At 43.9% G+C, this 19,147-nt stretch overlaps 1 long non-coding RNA gene across 1 annotated transcript; it reads right to left on the reverse strand.

The window, feature by feature from the left end:
• Positions 1-1,460: 1,460 nt before the first annotated feature.
• Positions 1,461-4,922, reverse strand: LOC135981083 (uncharacterized). The gene is made up of 3 exons (XR_010598049.1): positions 4,862-4,922; positions 4,094-4,177; positions 1,461-3,441 (listed from the first exon to the last, which is right to left on the reverse strand). It is a non-coding gene; the product is annotated as an uncharacterized LOC135981083 (long non-coding RNA).
• Positions 4,923-19,147: the final 14,225 nt, after the last annotated feature.

Raw genomic sequence — 19,147 nt, forward strand, 5'->3', positions numbered from 1 at the left:
AAGCACACATCTTGTTTGCAGGCATTGATCCTGTTGCAAAACAGTGAAGTGGATTTTGCAGACTCATTCATGTGGGTTCCTCATTTCTGATACCCTGATATCAGTGAAATGGGAGGGACTCTCTCAAAGCTTGTGTTCACTGCAACAGTTAGCTCGAGTTAATACCTTCAAGCATCAGCATCACTTGAGCTTCAACTCCTCCGCCCACCACCATGGGCCAGCTACCTTGTGCTTAAAGCATCAAGTAACTCAAGCTAGAGATTTTTGCATTTGGATGGGAGTCGAGTTGGGGTAACACTGCAGTTATAACTTAAGCTGACTGTGCTGAGAAGATATACCCCTAGACCAGTGGTTCCCAAACTGTGGGTTGCACCCCCAAATGGAGTTGCACCATCAGCAGATGGGATCATAGAGATCCCTAATGTGTGGAGGATGCCATTTTGCTCTACACAGCATGACCTTGGGTGTACAGTGCATGCAAGGCCACGATGCATGGAGGACGCCATTTTGCTCTACAAAATGGATCCTTCACACAACATGGCATGACCATGCAACATATGTACAAGGTCACACTGTGTGGAGGATGCATTTTGTAGAGCAAAATGGCATCCCACACGAGGTGTGACTTCACATATACCATGTGTGCGAAGTCATGCTGTGGGGAGAATGCCATTTTGCTCTTCCAAAAGGCATTCTCCATGCTGTCTGGGGTCCTGGAAGGAAATAATTAAAATGGGGTTGTGCCGGTTGTGGAAACCACTACCCCACTCACAGGATATAGGATGTGAGCGGAATGGTCAAGTCTAAAGAGAAGGTCTGAGAAGAACTTTGTTGTCTTATTGCTGATTTCTTTGTAAATAAAGCCAAACCTCAGGACAGGAAGCTGAGTTTGGACTCTGCATACTGTGTTCGTAAAGCAGATTGGGGAAGACAGCTGATCACATGTCCCTTGCAAATTACACTAGCCTTTATATAGAAAACAATGTTGTGAAGAGGTAACCATTACACTTTTGTAGGGTTGTTTACTTGCAGCATTTTCTCTAACTGATCCATTCAGGAGAATTATGTTGGTGGTGTGGGTATAGCCATCCAGTGGTAGATTATTATTTCTGACACTGAGCATTTCTGCAGATGCGATAGACAGAAACTTTGGCAGGGGGTTATGGGGTTTGCAGAATCTCATTAGCCTTGAGCTGTAAACATACTTGTATGCCACTGAGATAAACATGAAATACAACATCCATAAACACTAAACCCCAGGGCCCAGAATGCCTCGTGAAGGTGGACTGTGTTTCTTTTATTTATATGGATGTGAGAGAATGCTACATATTAATTGAAAATTAAGCAATATTCACTAAGCATTCTTTATAAACAACATTTGTGTTGACATTTATCTTTAAATAATACATTACGATAACATCTGCTTATAACATTTTAGGAAAATTATTGCCTCAGTGCCATTTAGATAAATAATCCTTCTGTCTCTAAGTGGCAGTTTCTGTCAACATTTGCCGACATCATGACAGCTTTGGCACTTGTACCTTTCAAGCCCATTAATATTCAGCAAAATATCAATGTTTGTGTTGGATGTGACTTATTTATTTTATCGATCCTCTATATAGAAGCCAAAAGCAAAATTAAATGAGCTCTGGCTCAGGCTAGCATGCAAAGGCAGTACCTATAAAAAAATCAAACTGCACTGTATTGAGAAGATTAATTAAAGAATATTCTCTTGGTATTAGGCTTAAACAGATCATTTTAGAAATCATGCCATGTATGTAACACTGCATTTATCACCGTGGTGGTGAAATTTCTGTTTAGCTTTACTGCCATCAGTTTTTATATAATCTATGATTTGGCGACAATTCCCAACAGCCTAATTGTGTTCTTTTTCCACTGGCCCTTGTTATGCTGCCAGGAGTTTATTATGTGTAAATTAAAAATGAAAATATACCATGTGTAAAGTGTGGAGTCCGCTAGAGCATGTATCCTTTCAACGGCAATGTACATTAGTCCAAGGACTTGTTTACACAAGAGCAGGGATGTGATTTCTAAAGCGCACTAAAGTGCTGCGCATTACTTGGTCTGTTGGTGTGCAGTAAAGGTTCCCTACTGTGCTTCAACATAGTATTGTTTGAAACAGGTCCTGAGAGAGAAGGTGGGATCAGGTCCCTTAGTCTCCCACAGCCAACGATGTAGCCATTAGGCTTCCCGTCCACAGAGGGCCCTCTCACGGGCCTGTTTTTCAGAGGTGAGTATTGAGCCTGATTCTGGCATGTCTTTTTAAGGTGTCTCAAGCTGGGCACCCAATTACTGAGACACCCAAAATCACCAGGCACTTTTGAACATCTTGGTCCCGTCAGGTGGTGGTTAAGAATAGTGGTCCTCACTAGCAATCTGATCACTGCAACCCATGGTGGAGCTGCACCATTGAGACCAATAATGGAAAATCTGAGGAAAAGTGTCAGAGTAGACAAGGGCTAAATAAAAGACTAATAGAAAAGTATGTTCACAATGACAACAAAGATTTTTTTATGTTCTTTGAAGACTCCTTTTTTTCCTCTTGCCAAAATAAAGTGACAGTGTGGGTCAGAGAACAAGAAGTCATAGAGTTTAAGGGACCCTCTAATCAGACCTCTTATAGAACAGGCCATCAGCACCCAAGTGTTTACTCAACAACTCAAATAATATGAGACTGAAAACATGATGTGGAGCTAGAAGTGAATCCAAAAAGCATGTGCTTGGGGAAGGAAGATAAGAGCATGGCCTGCGCAATACAATGTTGAAAGCAAACCACAATACCTGGAATATTTCCTATTTTGATGTACTGAGCTCACATTTTATGAGCCCCAACATGCAACTTTAAGAGTTTGTTTTGCTCTTCACTGGGTTTCATTGAGCCTGGAATAAAGTATGAAATTTGGATTTTCTTTTTAATAACACAACATTCTGAGCAGAAGAGCGAAGTACAAATTCATGCCACTAAACCTCACAGGGGATTCTTCGTTTGCCAAGTGCCAAAGGAACATTTGTTGCCAGTAAATGCTGGGTAAATAATGTGTAACAACTTACAAATATAGTTTTTGACCTATTTTGTCTCTGTTATTTTGCTTGTGTATTGATCAGTTTTCAGCTCTACCTCTGGGCTTCTTTGTAAAATGGGTCTCATAGTACTTCCTTATCACACAGGGGTCTTGTTTGATACTCCAACCCAATGCTGCAAGATCACTGGAAGTTCAATTAACTCCAGTGTCCAAGAGGTCAGCTGGGAAACCATCTCAGCAAAGGTCTGAAAGCCTTCTGAGAACATCAGACTGAGGGTTGGGAATATGTTCCATGCTTGTATACAAAGCTCTGTTTGAGTCAATTCCAGGTTCTATGTAAATATTTTGTCCAGGTCTGAGATTTTGTTCATTCAATTCTGTAAAGTGTTGTGAGCTCCTGCGGAAAGATGAAAGGTGCCAAGTATATTAATTTATAATAAACATACGTCTTTTTAAAATATATTCTGAATATGATAAGACCACATCAATTTGGGAAAAGTCCATGGATTTGCCAATATTAGTATATGACTAGGGACTATATACTCCCCTTGGTTCATGCAGAGAATCCTTTGGCATCATTGGGAGTAGCATACGTGTCTCAAGGGCACCATATATGTGTAACTATGTCCTAATCTGAGACCTGAGCTAATAATATTCCTGCCCAGTGTGCAATTATGATTGTGGTCCAAACACTGCATGCAGTACTCACTTGGGGCTTGATCCTATGCTCATTTAAGTCAGTGGCAAACCTGCCACTGACTTTAATGGTGTAGCATCTGGAACTTGATTCTTGCAATGGGCTCAGCTACAGTGGCCCACGGGGCCCTGTGGTAAAAGCTTACATTTCAGGATTGAGGCCTTACCCATGTAAATATAAAGGAGGTTTGACTATGTAGGATTTAGCCTTACAGTTAACAAATCGGTAAATTGCTAAAGGTTGAGAATTTGAGTCAGTATGGGAAATTTTTAGAGGCACAACTGATCTTGTCCAGTCTTTCCTACTCTAGAAACTATGCTGGAAATGTCACAAGAAAAGATAATTTTGGTACCTTCTGATTGTGGTTTGGTCAGAAATGTTGTTACAATAAACTGCCTGATAGTACTTTTGATTCTAGTCACAGCCAAATTTAAACCTGTGAATAGGAAAAAAAATAAGTATCAAGCAAATGAAAGTTAGCTTAATATTTGTTTTCACAGCCACTCTAGATGACTTGGTTCTGTGGTTGGGCATTGAGTTGGGTCTGTCCTTAGTTGCATCTAGCAGTTGGTCCAGGTAACAGGGTTGGGACTCACCACCGGGGCACCTCCTATTGGTTACTCTGGGAATTAGCTCAGTCCAGTGGAGGGTCCCCTCTCGGTGGTATCCCACCCGTTGTCTTGCCCTCGGTTGGCTTCTGAGCCCACGTCGCTCACCAACTCGTGGCGTCCTCTTCAGGACCACTATCTGCCGGCAGTGCCCTTTAGTCCTTCCACACCCCCTTCTGGGGATTGGGTGATCAGCAGTCCTACATTCCAGCCACCATGTCCAACCACACCCTCTGAGTCTAATCCCTTCTTGTCAGGGATCTGGCAGGTCTATGATGGCCGCTCCCTACGGCCGATGGCTGTCTGTACTGCAAGGGGGGAGGGCAAGGGGGGACCCAGGCCCACCCACTACTCTGGGTCCCAACCCAGGGATCCTCTAGTGAAAGCCATCCTACCCTCCTTCTCTCCCTTCGTCTGTCCACGTCCCTGGGCCGTTTCCCCTTCGGCCCCTCGCACCAGCTAGGCCCTTCCCTTCAGGGCCTGCAGCCTGGCATACACCAGGCTGGAGTTACCTTGTGCTGTCCCAGGTGCTAGTCTCTCAGCTTGGAGATAGACCTTCCCCTCTCACAGGCCTGGGACAGATTGACTGTTCTCTCCCTGAGCAGCCTTCTTATAGGGCTGAACCTGGCCCTGATTGGCTGTCTCCATTCTGGGCCCTGATTGGCTCCCAGTAAGCCCTTCTCCCATTGGCTCCCTGTCTGCACAGGCCCACTGGCCTGCCGCAGCCCATACTCTCAGGGAGTGGGGCAGCTGCCCCACTACAGTCCACTAGAGGATTACAGCCAACTACCTCTACCAGCTAATAGAATTATTCCATTACTTCAAATGGTAGATGTCTGTGTTGGGATTCAAAAGTTCCAGGTTCAAACCCTGCTAATGACCCAGGCAGAGTGTCATTATTACACTTATTAATTTGAAGTGATTTGCCCAGGATTCCCAAATGTTGATAACCCAGATCTCATCTATGCCCCTAGCTCTCATAAGAAGAGCATTCCAGCCTTTTCTCCTAAGAAAGTGCCAGCAATAATTTTGTTGCAAAGAAAAAAATTCTGCATAATATTACATAAATTATTTGGAAGAAATATGATGGAGGGGTTATTTTTAAATAACATAATAAATAGTTCAGCAAGAAAATAAAATGTGTTCTGAGTCTGGTAGGCTATCATCTGAAAATCAGAACCACATGCATGAGGAGTATGAAGACAGAAAAAGGGCAGCATGAAAAATTGATCATAGGGATAGAAGCCTTAGCTAGAAAACATTTTTTTTTTCAAAGTAGAACATCTTTTGCACTTTCAAAGGGAGCTCTAACCATTGAAAAGACATTTATAAGGAGACAGGAAACTAGTAGAGCTGTGTGAAACATTTATACTGAAATCCAAAGCCTGGTAAAACATGACTTGTTTCAGGTTCTATTGCAAGCTCAGAACTTGGGACAAATTCACTGAAACTTTTGATAAATATTGACTAAGCTTTGAGCAAATTTGGACTGATTTATGGTGTCAAGGCTGTATCCCCACTTTGAACTTTAGGGTACAAATGTAGGGGCCTGCATGAAAACTTCTAAGCTTAACTACCAGCTTAGCTCTGGTCCGCTGCCACCATCCCAAGGCTAATTTCCTTCCCTGGGTAGCCTTGAGAGACCTTCACCAATTCCCTGGTGAATACAGATCCAAACCCCTTGGATCTTAAAACAAGGAGAAATTAACCATTCCCCTCCTTCCTCCCACCAACTCCTGGTGAACACAGATCCAACCCCCTTGGGATCTTAAAACAAGGAGAAATTAACCATTCCCCTCCTTCCTCCCACCAACTCCTGCTGAATACAGATCCAACCCCCTTGGATCTAAAACAAGGAAAAATTCAATCAGGTTCTTAAAAAGAAGGTTTTTAATTAAAGAAAAAGGTAAAAATCATCTCTGTAAAATCAGTATGGAAAATAACTTTACAGGGTAATCAAACTTAAAGAGCTCAGAGGACTCCCCTCTAGTCTTAGGTTCAAAGTACAGCAAACAAAGATAAACACTCTAGTAAAAGGTACATTTACAAGTTGAGAAAACAAAGTAAAACTAAGACGCCTTGCCTGGCTATTTACTTACAAGTTTGAAATAGGAGAGACTTGTTTAGAAAGATGTGGAGAACCTGGATTGATGTCTGGTCCCTCTCGGTCCCAAGAGCGAACGAACTCCCAAACAAAGAGCACAAACAAAAGCCTCCCCCCCCCCCCCAAGATTTGAAAGTATCTTGTCCCCTTATTGGTCCTTTGGGTCAGATGCCAGCCAGATTACCTGAGCTTCTTAACCCTTTACAGGGAAAAGGATTTTGGAGTCTTTGGCCAGGAGGGATTTTATAGTACTGTACACAGGACAGCTGTTACCCTTCCCTTTATAGTTATGACATATGGGTTTTGGTGAAAAACAGGCAATACTTCAGAGAACAGCAGGGTCTAACCAGGATATTTTGGGAGTCTCAGTCAGTGCCACAGATGAGTATGATATTGTGCAGTCTATGGAACTCTGATGTCATTTCCTAGTAAGCACGAAGATAATATTACAGCAGTGCCCAGTAAAAGTCAGTAAGAGTTGTGGGTGCTCAGTACTTTGGAAAATTGGCCAGTTATTTACATGCTTATTTAAGGACTTTAGAGGCCTATTTTTTTTTAAATTGACCCCTACTTTAAGACAATGGTGGGTATCTGTGAATTATTTGGTGTCGCTTCTGAGGATTAGGACTTTATCATCTCTTTTTGTGTATCACCGATCTGCTTTAGAAACGATGATTCTTGGCATTCTCTTCCTTCTGTCATAGCTCAGTAACAACCACTGCATCTTCTCTTGTGACTCCCTGAAGTTAGCACCACCTGGCTCTGATATATTTCAATGAACAGATTTCACAATGAATCTTCACATGGCTCCTGTGCATACTTTGGGCCTGCTCTTACAATATTATGAGGGCCATATTCTCATACTCTTACTCATGTTGAATAGCACCTTATTCTGTGAGAAGTCCCACTGTCTTCAAAGTTAGATCATCAACGGGACGCCTTACAGAGTAAGGTGATACTAGGTGTGATCTGAGAGAATAAGGCCCAATGCAAGCAGACCTATGGATTTCAGTGAGACTGCTTGTGTTATCAGGTACTACTCAACATGAAATCAGTGGATGTGCTATGTATTAAGGTACTAGTCAGCCTGAGAAAAGGTGGCAGAGCCCAGGCCTTTTGGGTTGGACCTCATTTCATTTTGTTAGGGTTTTTTTATTTTTTAAACTCCAGTTAGACTTTCTCCTTTGTCCATATTAGCACTCATGCCAACCCAGATGATATAATTGCAAAGCTTTCCTGGAACTGCTGATAAATCTGCTGTCAGGTCTATTGGAACTGATTCCAGCTATGGGGTGTATGTGCATGTTATTTTAAGGACTATTGTGAATGCTGTTCTTGAGCTTGCTGCCAAACAGTTTGCTTCTTGCCCTAGTGCATCGTATTTCTATTTTCCCTTACCTTTTGCTTAGATTGGTACCGCACATCAGTACTAATTGCATACTGAGGTGATTCATGACTTTGGGCAGCATTTTAAGGCCACTCTGAAGGAACTGTAATCTGGGGACATTTTGTGGTATTTGTGGCTTTTTCATTAGTTGATCACAGAAGAATCAAGTCCAAGACTCCAGGGATTCACAACTCTACTAATCAGCGGGGAAGTGCTTCCCTGCTCCAGGCTCAAAAAGTTCGACAGGTAATGAAAGTGATTTTTTTGCTTTGAACACTACTGCCAGAGTTACTAATACTACATCCAAAAAATACCCTCTCATTTGTGAATTTTTCAAAATCTGAAATGGGTGTTTTTTTTCTATTCAGCCTATGTTTGGACAAAGGGCTTGATCCAAAGTCCACTAAGATCAATACAAAGATTCCTATTGACTTCAGTGGGCTTTCGATAAGGCCCATATTGAACTGGGGTTTTAATACATTAAAGCTCACATTTAGAGGGCAGAGAAGTTAAGCTGACTGGCCTGTAATTCCCCGGGTTGTCCTGATTTCCTTTTTTATAGACTGGCATTATATAGATAGATAATCTATATAGTAGATACTCGCTATTGGCTCAGATATCTCCTCAGTCAGCTCCTTGAGCATTCTAGGATGTATTTCATCAGGCCCTGGTGACTTGAAGACTTCTAACTTATCTAATTTTTAACTTGTTCTTTCCCTATTTTAGCCTCTGATACTACCTCGTTTTCACTGGCATTTACTAGGTTAGTCATCCAATTACTGCTAACCTTTTTGATGATAACTGAAACAAAAAATTCATTTAGCACTTCTGCCATTTCCTGTTATTGTTTTCTCCCCCTCATTGAAAAATGGGCCTACCCTGTCCTTGGTCGTCTTCTTGCTTCTAATGTATTTGTAGAATGTTTTCTTGTTACCTTTTATGTCTCTATCTAGTTTAATCTCATTTTGTGCTTTGACCTTTTTAATTTTGTCCCTATATACTTGTGTTATTTGTTTATATTCATGCTTTGTAATTTGATCTAGTTTCCACTTTTTGTAGGACTCTTCTTTGAGTTTCAGGTCATTGAAGGTCTCCTGGTTAAACCAGGGTTGTCTCCTGCCATACTTCCCATCTTTCCTATGCAGTGGGATAGTTTGTTCTTGTACCCTCAATATGTCTCTGAAAAAGTTCCAACGCCCTTGAACTGTTTTTCCCCTTAGACTTGCTTCCCATGGGATCCTACCTACCAACTCCCTGAGTGTGCTAAAGTCTGTCTTCTTGAAATCCATTGTCTTTATTGTGCTGTAGGATTCCCTCCTACCATTTCTTAGAATCATGAACTCTACCATTTCATGATCACTTTCACCTAAACTGCCTTCCACTTTCAAATTCTCAGCCAGTTCCTACCTATTTGTCAAAATCAAATGTAGAACAGCCTCTCCCCTAATAGCTTTCTCCACCTTTTGAAATAAAAACTTGTCTCCAGTACATTCCCAGAACTTGTTGGATAATATGTCCCCTGCTGTATTACTTTCTCAACAGATGTCTCTGTAGTTGAAGTCCCCCGTCACCACCCAATCCTGTTCTTTGGATGATTTTAAAAAAACCCTCATCCACCTCTTCTTCCTGGTTAGGTGGTCTGTAGTAGACCCTACAATGACATCATCTTTGTTTTTACCCCTTTTATCTTTACCCAGAGACTTTCAACAACTCTGTCCTCAATTTCCATCTCAACCTCAGTCTTAAGTGTTTACGTTTTCAATATATAAGGCAACATTTCATCCCTTTTTCCCTGACTGTCCTTCCTGAGCAAGCTGTACCCTTCTATACCAATATTCCAATCATGCATATTATCCCACCAAGTCTCTGTGAGGTCAACGATGTCATAGTTGTGTTTATTAACTAGTATTTCAAGTTCTTCCTGCTTATTCCCCTACTTTTCACATTATTATACAGACATCTAAGATATTGATTTGATTTTCTCCCAGGTTCTCTCTTGTTTCTCCCTTATCCATGCTATAACAGCCCACGCTCTCCCCAGATTCTGACCCTTCTCCCAGATCTCCATATTTTTGACTTACCAGTGGGTTTTTATCACCTGCCCCCGTTGAACCTAATTTAAAGCCCTCCTCACGAGGTTAGCCAGTCTATATCCAAATATGCTCTTCCCCTTCCTCAATAGGTAGACCCCATCTCTGCTTAGCAGCCCTTCTTCCTCGAACAGCATCCCATGGTCAAGGAAGTGGAAGCTCTCCTGGTGACACCATCCTCATAGCCAAGCATTCATCTCCAGGCCAGTCCCAGCTTCTGTCAGTTAGAGGTTTATGGACACCCAGAGCATGGGGTTGCATCCCTGACCATCTTGACTTTAATACACCTATCCTCCATGAACTTATCTAATTCTTTTTTTAAGCCAGTTATAGTTCTGACCTTCACAACATCCCATGGCAATGAGTTCTACAGGTTGACTCTGCATTGCATGAAGAAAAACTTTCTTATGTTTGTTTTAAACTTGCTATCTGTTAATTTAATTGTGTGATCCCTGGTTCCTGTGTTATGAGAAGGGGTAAATAGCACTTTCTTATTTGCCTTCTCCATACATTCATGATTTTATAGCCCTCTATCATAACCCCCCTTAGTCATCTCTTTTCCAAGTTGATCAGCCCCAGACTTTTTAATTTTACTTCACATGGAAGCTGTTCCATATCCCTAATCATTTTTGCTGCTCTTCTCTGTACCTTTTCCAATTCTAATATATCTTTTTAGAGATGGGGCAACCAGAACTGCATGCAGTATTCAAGATGTGGGTATATCATGGACTTACATAGTGGCATTCTGATATTTACTATCTTATTATCAATCCCTTTCCTAATGGTTTCTAATATTCTGTTAGTTTTCTTGACTGCTGCTGTACATTGAGCAGCTGTTTTCAGAGAAATATTCACAATGACTCCAACATCTTTCTTGAGTGGTAACAGCTAAGTTAGAACCCTCCATTTGTATGTATTGTTTGGTTTATTTTTTCTATTGTGATTACTTTGTGCTTATCAATGTTGAGTTTCATCTGCCATTTTGTTGCCTACTCACCCAGTTTTGTGAGATCCCCCTTTGTAACTCTTCAGTCAGCTTTGGCCTTAGCTGTCTTGAGTAACTTAATATCATCTGCAAACTTTGCCACCTCACTCTTCAGCCCCTTTTCCAGATCATTTATGAACATGTTGAACAACATAGGTCCCAGAACAGATCCTTGGGGGACCCTACTATTTACTTTACCATTTATTCCTACCCTTTGTTTCCTATATTTTAATCGGTTACTGATCCATCAGAGGATCTTCCTGCTTATCCTATGACTACTGACTTTGCTTAAGAGCTGTTGGTGAGGGACCTTGTCAAAGGCTTTCTGAAAGTCCAAGGACAATATATCCACTGGATCACTTTTGTCCACATGTGTCTTGACACTCTCAGAGAATGTTGATAGATTGGTGAGGCATGATTTCCCTTTACAAAAGTCGTGTTGACTCTTCCCCAACACATCATGTTCATCTCTGTGTCTGATAATGCTGTTCTTTATTATAGTTTCAACCAATTTGCCTGGTACTGACGTTATGCTTACTGGCCTGTAATTGCCAGGATTGCCTCTGAAGACTTTTTAAAAATTGGTGTCACATTACCACAAGCACGACGCCTCTCCCCCCCCCCCCCATCATCTGGTACAGAGGCTGATTTATGCTATAGGTGACATACCACAGTTATTAGTTCTGCATTTTCATATTTGAGTTCCTTTAGAACGCTTGTGTGACTACCATCTGGTCCTGGTGACTTACTACTGTTTAATTTATCAATTTTTTCCAAAACTCCTCTATTTACACCTCAGTCTGGGACAGTTCCTCAGGTTTGTCACCTAAGAAGAATGGCTTTGGTGTGGGAATCTCCCTCACATCCTCTGCAGTGAAGACCAATGCAAAGACTTTATTTAGCTTCTCTGCAACAGTCTTATGTGCCTCCTTTTAATATGTAACAACTTTTCACTTCCATTTCCTAGCCTGGTGCAGGACTAAAGGTTTAGCTGAGGGAATAACATGGAAAGGGGGTTGGGAGAACCGTAGAAATAGCATAAGAGAGTAAAAGATAGGAGATGTCTAGCTATCTGGAGGAAAGTCTTTCTATCAGAAGCCATGCTTCTGCTTCTCCCTTTAGAATGTGAGTTAATTACCTCTTTGGGGTCACAGTGCAGCTTTCTCTAACCTCCTACGAGATGTTTGCTTTCCTCCTCTTAAAACAGGTATACATCTCTATAGCCCCATGCAGAGGAAGAAGAATGTCTAGTTTCAGTCACCTTCTTCAGGGACTCCTGATGCAACCACCTTTAAAAGAAGAAAGATGATTTGTGCTTATTGTGGGGTGCTTTTCAGAAAGTGTTGAATATCTGGTGAAGCATCACCCTTGCTTCATGGAAGCTGAGACTGAGAGGTTATTTGCTCATAGTTAAGTAGTAAGCCAAGGGCAGAGTCAGGATTAGAACTCCAGTCTTCTGACAGTGTTGCTGTACTGCCTCTGCTGAAATCCCTACAGCAACCCACCTTTGCACGAAGAGAAAACACACATTCCCCTGCGAGTAAATAATCCCTTTCTCTGACTTACCCCTTATTTTAATAGCCCCACTAAGCAGCTGGAATTGAACCTAGCTGCAGTATGGTTTTGATGGTGAGCATCTTTGCACACCCATCATTTGGTTTTGAAGATCTATGAATCACCCCCTTTTAGATCCTGAGTGTCAAATAGGCTCCCAGAACTTTTCCAGGAGAGCGTTCTACAGTACCACTCAATCCCACCATTCCCTTCTTTTCCTGTACTTATTGACTTGCCCGGAATAATACCAAGAGTTGACCCTTAAATCCACGCTCAGCATTCATTCATTAATTTATAACCCAAGGCTGTGTGTAAGCCCTAGTGCCAGTTCCTTGGTGCAAAGCTAGAGAACAGGAGCAGTTGCCTGGCTAACCTGGCCTACTACATCTCAGGCTAGCTATCTGTGTCTGACCTTGAAAGCATTAACCAAAGTGAACCGTTAATAACATACAGCAGGGAAGGCAGGGTCATGCAGCCCTGAAAACAACATAAACAAATTGTAGAAAGCAACAGAGGGTCCTGTGGCACCTTTGAGACTAACAGAAGTACTGGGAGCATAAGCTTTCGTGGGTAAGAACCTCACTTCTTCAGATGCAACTTGCCACAGGACCCTCTGTTGCTTTCTACAGATTCAGACTAACACGGCTACCCCTCTGATACATAAACAAATTGATTCTTTAAGCTCTATGAATGCATCATTCTGTCTCTGCTAACACTTGTGCTATTTAGGATATTTAAATACAATGCTTTTGTGCCCCCTAGGAGTGAATGGGAAGTTACAGGTTATATTCAATCTGAAGTTTTACTGCTTTATAGCAACAATTGTCGTGTGTTTCCCAAGATAGGTACAAAGTCAGGACTCACTGAGACTGCCAGTTATAGGACTGCAAGATTTGTGATCAACATTATAAGAAAGGCTCTATCAAGAAATATGTATGCAATGTTATTACACTGCCATCCAATTAGATACCATCCCTTGAAAAATCATGAGCATTCCTTGTAGGCAACATTACAGATGTTACATTGGAACATAAATACAACATTCATTATGGCATATTGATTTTATACAGTTATTAAACTAATTTATCACACTACTGCTTACGGCAATGCAAAACCAAGGGGGTGATTCTAGAGCACTGAATGGCAGCAGGATCAGACCCTAACTAATGGAAAACCTTTTCCAATTTTCTTTGAAAAGCAGGGGAGAGAAACCCTGCCATTTTCACTATGAAAAATCTGATTTGCTACGTGATAAAATTTCACCTTGGTGAACAGCTATGCATTTTTTACTAATATGTGTGAAAGCTCCAGGTTTCTCACTAGAATAATCAACATTCAAACAAAGAATGTTGGGTGCTAGCACCCTTCATCAGAGTGCACAACTTTTTGGCTGACTCACCTTGGCAGCTGAACCAAGTGGGGCCTATTAACATACCCCAAACAAGGAGTTCAAGTATATGTCTTTGAAGCAGAGAGAATTTGTGGCAGGAGCAAAGAGCTCTACAGGGAAAAATCCTAGGAAAAGCCAACGCTAGGACAGAATTTAGGTGGAGATTTATTTCCTGAGATTTGTTTAAGATAACAAAGAAGACAAATCACAAAAAGAGGTTACGGTCAGTTTGTAAATACCATGTTAAGGGCAGGATAGGAATGTCACATGCTTAAAGGTATGTTTTCTTCTCCCTCCCTTCTTCAAGCTTTTTTGTGTTTACAGTGTACATCAGGGTTGAACATCCATCACTTTGAACACAACCACTTGAAAGGTCAAGTGCACTCTGGGTCTTGACCAATGACAATGTTTTCTTGTTTCCATATAGAGGTTAATTAGTGTCTAGCTGACCACTTGATTCATGCATTAAAGGTTTTGTCTAGACTGTGAAAAGTGATAGAACTGGTTACTTAGGTGCTAAGCGGCATTTAAAAACATGTCAATTAGCATGTTTTAAAGCAGCACTCTTTTCTCAGTCTAGACAAAACCATGGTGATGGTGGTATGCAGAATCACCCCTGTTACCAGGTATGCCTTCTTTTGTGACTGCCTAGTCCCTAGTGACCCACCCCATGGTGGGAATTCTTCTTGTACGAATGTTACCCCAACATGCCTTTTTGGAAGTGGCCCTTTAAATTTAGCAGAGATGTGACTATTTTACAACTTCTCAGTGGTTTGTTGCATCTCCCTTTCATCCTGCTAGTAAGAGTTCTTATCTTTTGCTATGTTTTCCCTTTCTTACGTCTAAGGAGATAGTACATCCCCATGCAGGAAGAACATTAAATATATGGTAGTTGAAACCTTGTAAATAGATAGGGGCCTAAACCGACTTCTAAATCCCAAGGGCTTCCAAATGTCAATAATAATGATATAGAACTCTCTAGTGAAAATGCATAAATGTGCAAACATTTGTCGGTCTGCAAATGTTAATTTTCATTTACTGAATTTATAAATCTCATATTACAAAATTAGCTCTTAAAATGAAAGCATTAACTCGGCCAGTACAAATATTTGTCAACGCTTATAGCCTGAAATTGTCATTCGGGCACTGGTACAAAACACAGTACATGACCTATAGCTGAGCACCGTAGTCCATAGGAGCTGCTGCGTGCCCAGCAGCACTTTTGAAAATCAGTCCAGACACCGAAATATGGACTTAGCACCCTAACTTTCAACATCCATTGAAAAAGCTTGGCCCTGTATTTTTAGGTTCACTTTTATTTGTATTTCTGCATATTCATTACTGCTAAACTATTTGCTATAACTATTGCGTTCTGTATTCATTATTTGTGATTTATTTGCATGAGTATTTGACATTTCACCAACTTCCTTGAAGACAAAGATTCTCTCTTGATTGTTTGTATAAGGCAAACATAAGGGACCATAAAAAGAACAGGAGTGCTTGTGGCACCTTAGAGACTTCCAAAGAAGTGGGCAGTAGCCCACAAAAGCTTATGCTCTAATAAATTTGTTAGTCTCTAAGGTGCCACAAGTACTCCTGTTCTTTTTGCGGATACAGACTAACACGGCTGCTACTCTGAAAACTGTCATAAGGGACCATGAATACTTTTGAGATTTGTTTTGTTGAATGAATGAATGTTTGCAAGCAACTTTGTGGATCCTATGACCAGCCCTAATGATTACAGTGTAACTACAACTACTAACCTGTGCACAAATCAGAGAAATATTAAAAATGAACCCTTTGCTTTTAAAGGGACCCAGTGACTGAAGCTCAGCCAGGCCATTGAATTTATTAGTGGGATGTAGGGTAAGGCTGCTAGATGACATTCATTGTGTGGATGAGTATGTTGGGACAGGAATATCATGCTTTGCAATGTCACCTTTCATCTGTTAAAAATATATATTGGCTGAAACCAACAGGAATGTGCTGACTGCAGATCAGTGACTGCAAGTCCCAGGGACGAGAATTGCTGTGAGATGCTTTGGTTTTGAATTCTTTTCTGTGAAGCCCAATATTTTCTATAGTAGAGTACAAAATACCTATACGTTACCAAAGAGAAGAGCAACTTTGATCAGACATGAATGAAAGAGAAACCAGAAATTAAAGGAGCCTCAGAGGCAGGGAAGTTTTGTCCGGGCCCGAGAAAGAAAACCCTTGGCTCAAAGGATTGCCTCCCATCTTTGTGGGTTTTCAGCTTCTTATGGTCTTGGGGAGGGGAGGCTGGGTAGAAGGGTGCGGCAGACGCCCATTGGCTCCTGTGTACCTGAGGGGGAGGTTAATACTCCCTGCCCCTTTTCCCTGTCAAGGGTGCTATTCTGTGCCCAGAAGCAACAGCTTTCCGCCCAATCACCCCCTCTGGATTAGAGTAGAAGCAGCAGCATGCTAGTTGCCTTTTTGAGGCTGGGAAGGAATTCTTCCCTCATCACCAGATTACACTGGGCGGGGTGGTTTTGTGTTTTGCCTTCCTGTCAGCAGCCTAGGGATCTGGTGGGTAGGTTATGTCATAATGTGTTCATGTTATTGCCTCTGGGCAGGTGCCCGGTGCAGGTATTTGTTCACACAGGGATCCAGTTCGCTGATAAACCAGATTGGAATCAGGATTAGGGCAGGGTTTCCCATGCCCTAGAGAATGTTGGGAAGGGGCTGGGGTTTCTAATGTCTGATTCAGCAAAGGGTTTCCTCATATACCCTGAACCCTGGCACAGGGAGAGGGTGGTAGGGTCCCAGCATTACTACAGAGCCCTAGTTACAGGTTTGGAGGGTGGCAGGGTTGAGGCCAGGTGGTACAGATTATGGAAAGAAGGATGGATGAATTATTTCTGGCTAGTTTCCCAGCAGTGTTAAATTAATAAAGTTAAACCACATTGCAGGAGTCTTATCAGCCTTCCGGTGATGTCCAGGACTGCATGCTCAAAGGTAGGGTTACCATATTTTGTGCCTCCAAATGGAGGACACTCCCCGGGGGCCCGGCCCCGCCCCAAGCCCCGCCCACGCCCCCCGCCCCAACTCCGCCCCCTCCCAAAGTCTCCGCCCCCTCCCCTGCTTCCCGCGAACATTTAATTCGCGGGAAGCCTGAAGCAGGTAAGGGGGGGGGGGGAGGCGCGGCCCAGGCTGGTCCCCCCACGGCTCCAGCCTGGGTCGGCTCGGGCCCTGGGGTGCCGGCCCCGACCGACCACCCCCCGGCTCCCAGCCCCGCGGGCCCGGCGCACCCCCCGGCTCCCCGACCCCGGCTCCCGGACCCCGGCGCACTCCCCGGCTTCCGGACCCCGGCGCACTCCCCGGCTCCCGGCCCCGGCTCCCCGACCCCGGCGCACTCCCCGGCTCCCCGACCCCGGCTCCCAGCCCGGCTCCCCGACCCCGGCTCCCCGACCCCGGCGCACTCCCCGGCTCCCCGACCCCGGCTCCCAGCCCGGCTCCCCGACCCCGGCTCCCCGACCCCGGCGCACTTCCTGGCTCCCGGCCCCGGCTCCCCGACCCCGGCGCACTCCCCGGCTCCCGGCCCCGGCTCCCCGACCCCGGCGCACTCCCCGGCTCCCCGACCCCGGCTCCCCGACCCCGGCGCACCCCCCGGCTCCCCGACCCGGGCTCCCGGCCCGGCGCACCCCCCGGCTCCCAGCCCCGCGGGCCCAGCGCACACCCCGACCCCGGCCCGGCTCCCGGCTCCGCGGGCCCGGCCCGGCTCCCCGACCCGGCTCTGCGGGCCCGGACCGGCACCGTGCCCACCGGCTCCCGGCCCCGCGCCCAGCCCGGCCCCCTGCACCATGCCCCCGGCCCCGGACAAAGAGGCCCCGGCCCAGCCTCCCGATTTTCCCGGACATGCCCGGCTTTTGGGGATTTCCCCCCGGACGGGGATTTGAGCCCCCAAAAGCCGGACATGTCCGGGAAAATCCGGACGTATGGTAACCCTATCAGAGGCATTACCACATACTCAAACAGCCCCACAGCCTCCTAACTCATTGTAGAATCCAGCTCGGAAATTGCACTTCTTGGGTCTAATCCTGCAGCCTTTATTCATTTGAGAATCCCCTTGATGTCTGTGATTGCTTATGTAAATGAATGGCTTAATGACTGGATCCCTTGGGCCTGATTCTCAGTTACTCCATTTCTGTGCTTGAGGCAGGATGGGTAAAGGTGGTTATAACCACCTTTATACTCCCCATATTCTTTGGCCATCCAAGACCCTAAATTGGAGCTGCTTCAGAACTGCTCTGTCTTACGTTTTGTTTCTCATGATCCTATATGGGCCCTGGAAAGTAGAAAATAATTGTAGTGCAGTGCACACCAGCTACACCCCTGGCCCATTTAAGCAATTCCCTGCCATTGCAGGGGACTTTGTGTACCTCAGTCCTTCCTGTGGCACAGAATAGTCGTCTCCTGAGGGCTGTAATTCTTTCATCAGATTCTGGCTGTGGGGGTTGATGTGGAGGTGGTTGGGTTGGGTTTAGTGGCCTGTGATGTACAGGAGGTCAGACTAGAGGATCTGGTGGTTCCTTCTGGCCTTAAACTCCCTGCCAGAGTACTTCCCATCCTGGGAGCAGGGCTGGCTCAGAACCCTTAACCAGTTCAAGACTGAGCAGGGGGCATCCTCAGCATGGTGTTTCCACCTATTTAAAGCCTCTTTGCCCTGCCAGTGTGGTGTGAAAGGGCTTTAGCATCACTAAGAGTCAGGTCTTCTGTTTTCAAAACTTTCCATGGAATTTCTGCAGCCTACACTCCAAACTGCTCCTCTAGCTCTGCTCGTTCAGTCCCTTCATGTTCTCCCAAGGCGGTTCATGCAAGAGCAAAGGCGATTAATGCAAGAGCCATCTCCTCTGCAGCTCCTGTCATCTGAACAACTGTCCCCCCCCACACACACACACTTTTTTCAGTTAGCCATCCCTTTTGAAATCTCATCAGATAATATATTTTGCCTGTGCCACAATTTTTTCTTTTTGCAACCGTTATGTCAAGGGAAGGAGTGGCAATGAAGGGGGGGAATCATTTGTTTTGGGGATTTTTTTCTCTTAAAAGTAATTGAATTTCCTAAATACACCCTCCATAATAGTACTGATGGGTAGTAAGAAGTAGCAGTATTATTACATCCCATATATTTTGTGTCTTGATATCATTTCTATTTCATTGGCAGGTAAAATATTTTGTTTTTTTGGCTATTGTCTAGGACACAGTTCTCTTCTCAGATCTGCAGAGTAGATCTTGACTCTGACATTTTCCTCTTCTTAGGTATGTGG

This window comes from Chrysemys picta, chromosome 2 (genome assembly GCF_011386835.1).
Source record: "Chrysemys picta bellii isolate R12L10 chromosome 2, ASM1138683v2, whole genome shotgun sequence".
NCBI lineage: Eukaryota > Metazoa > Chordata > Testudines > Emydidae > Chrysemys > Chrysemys picta.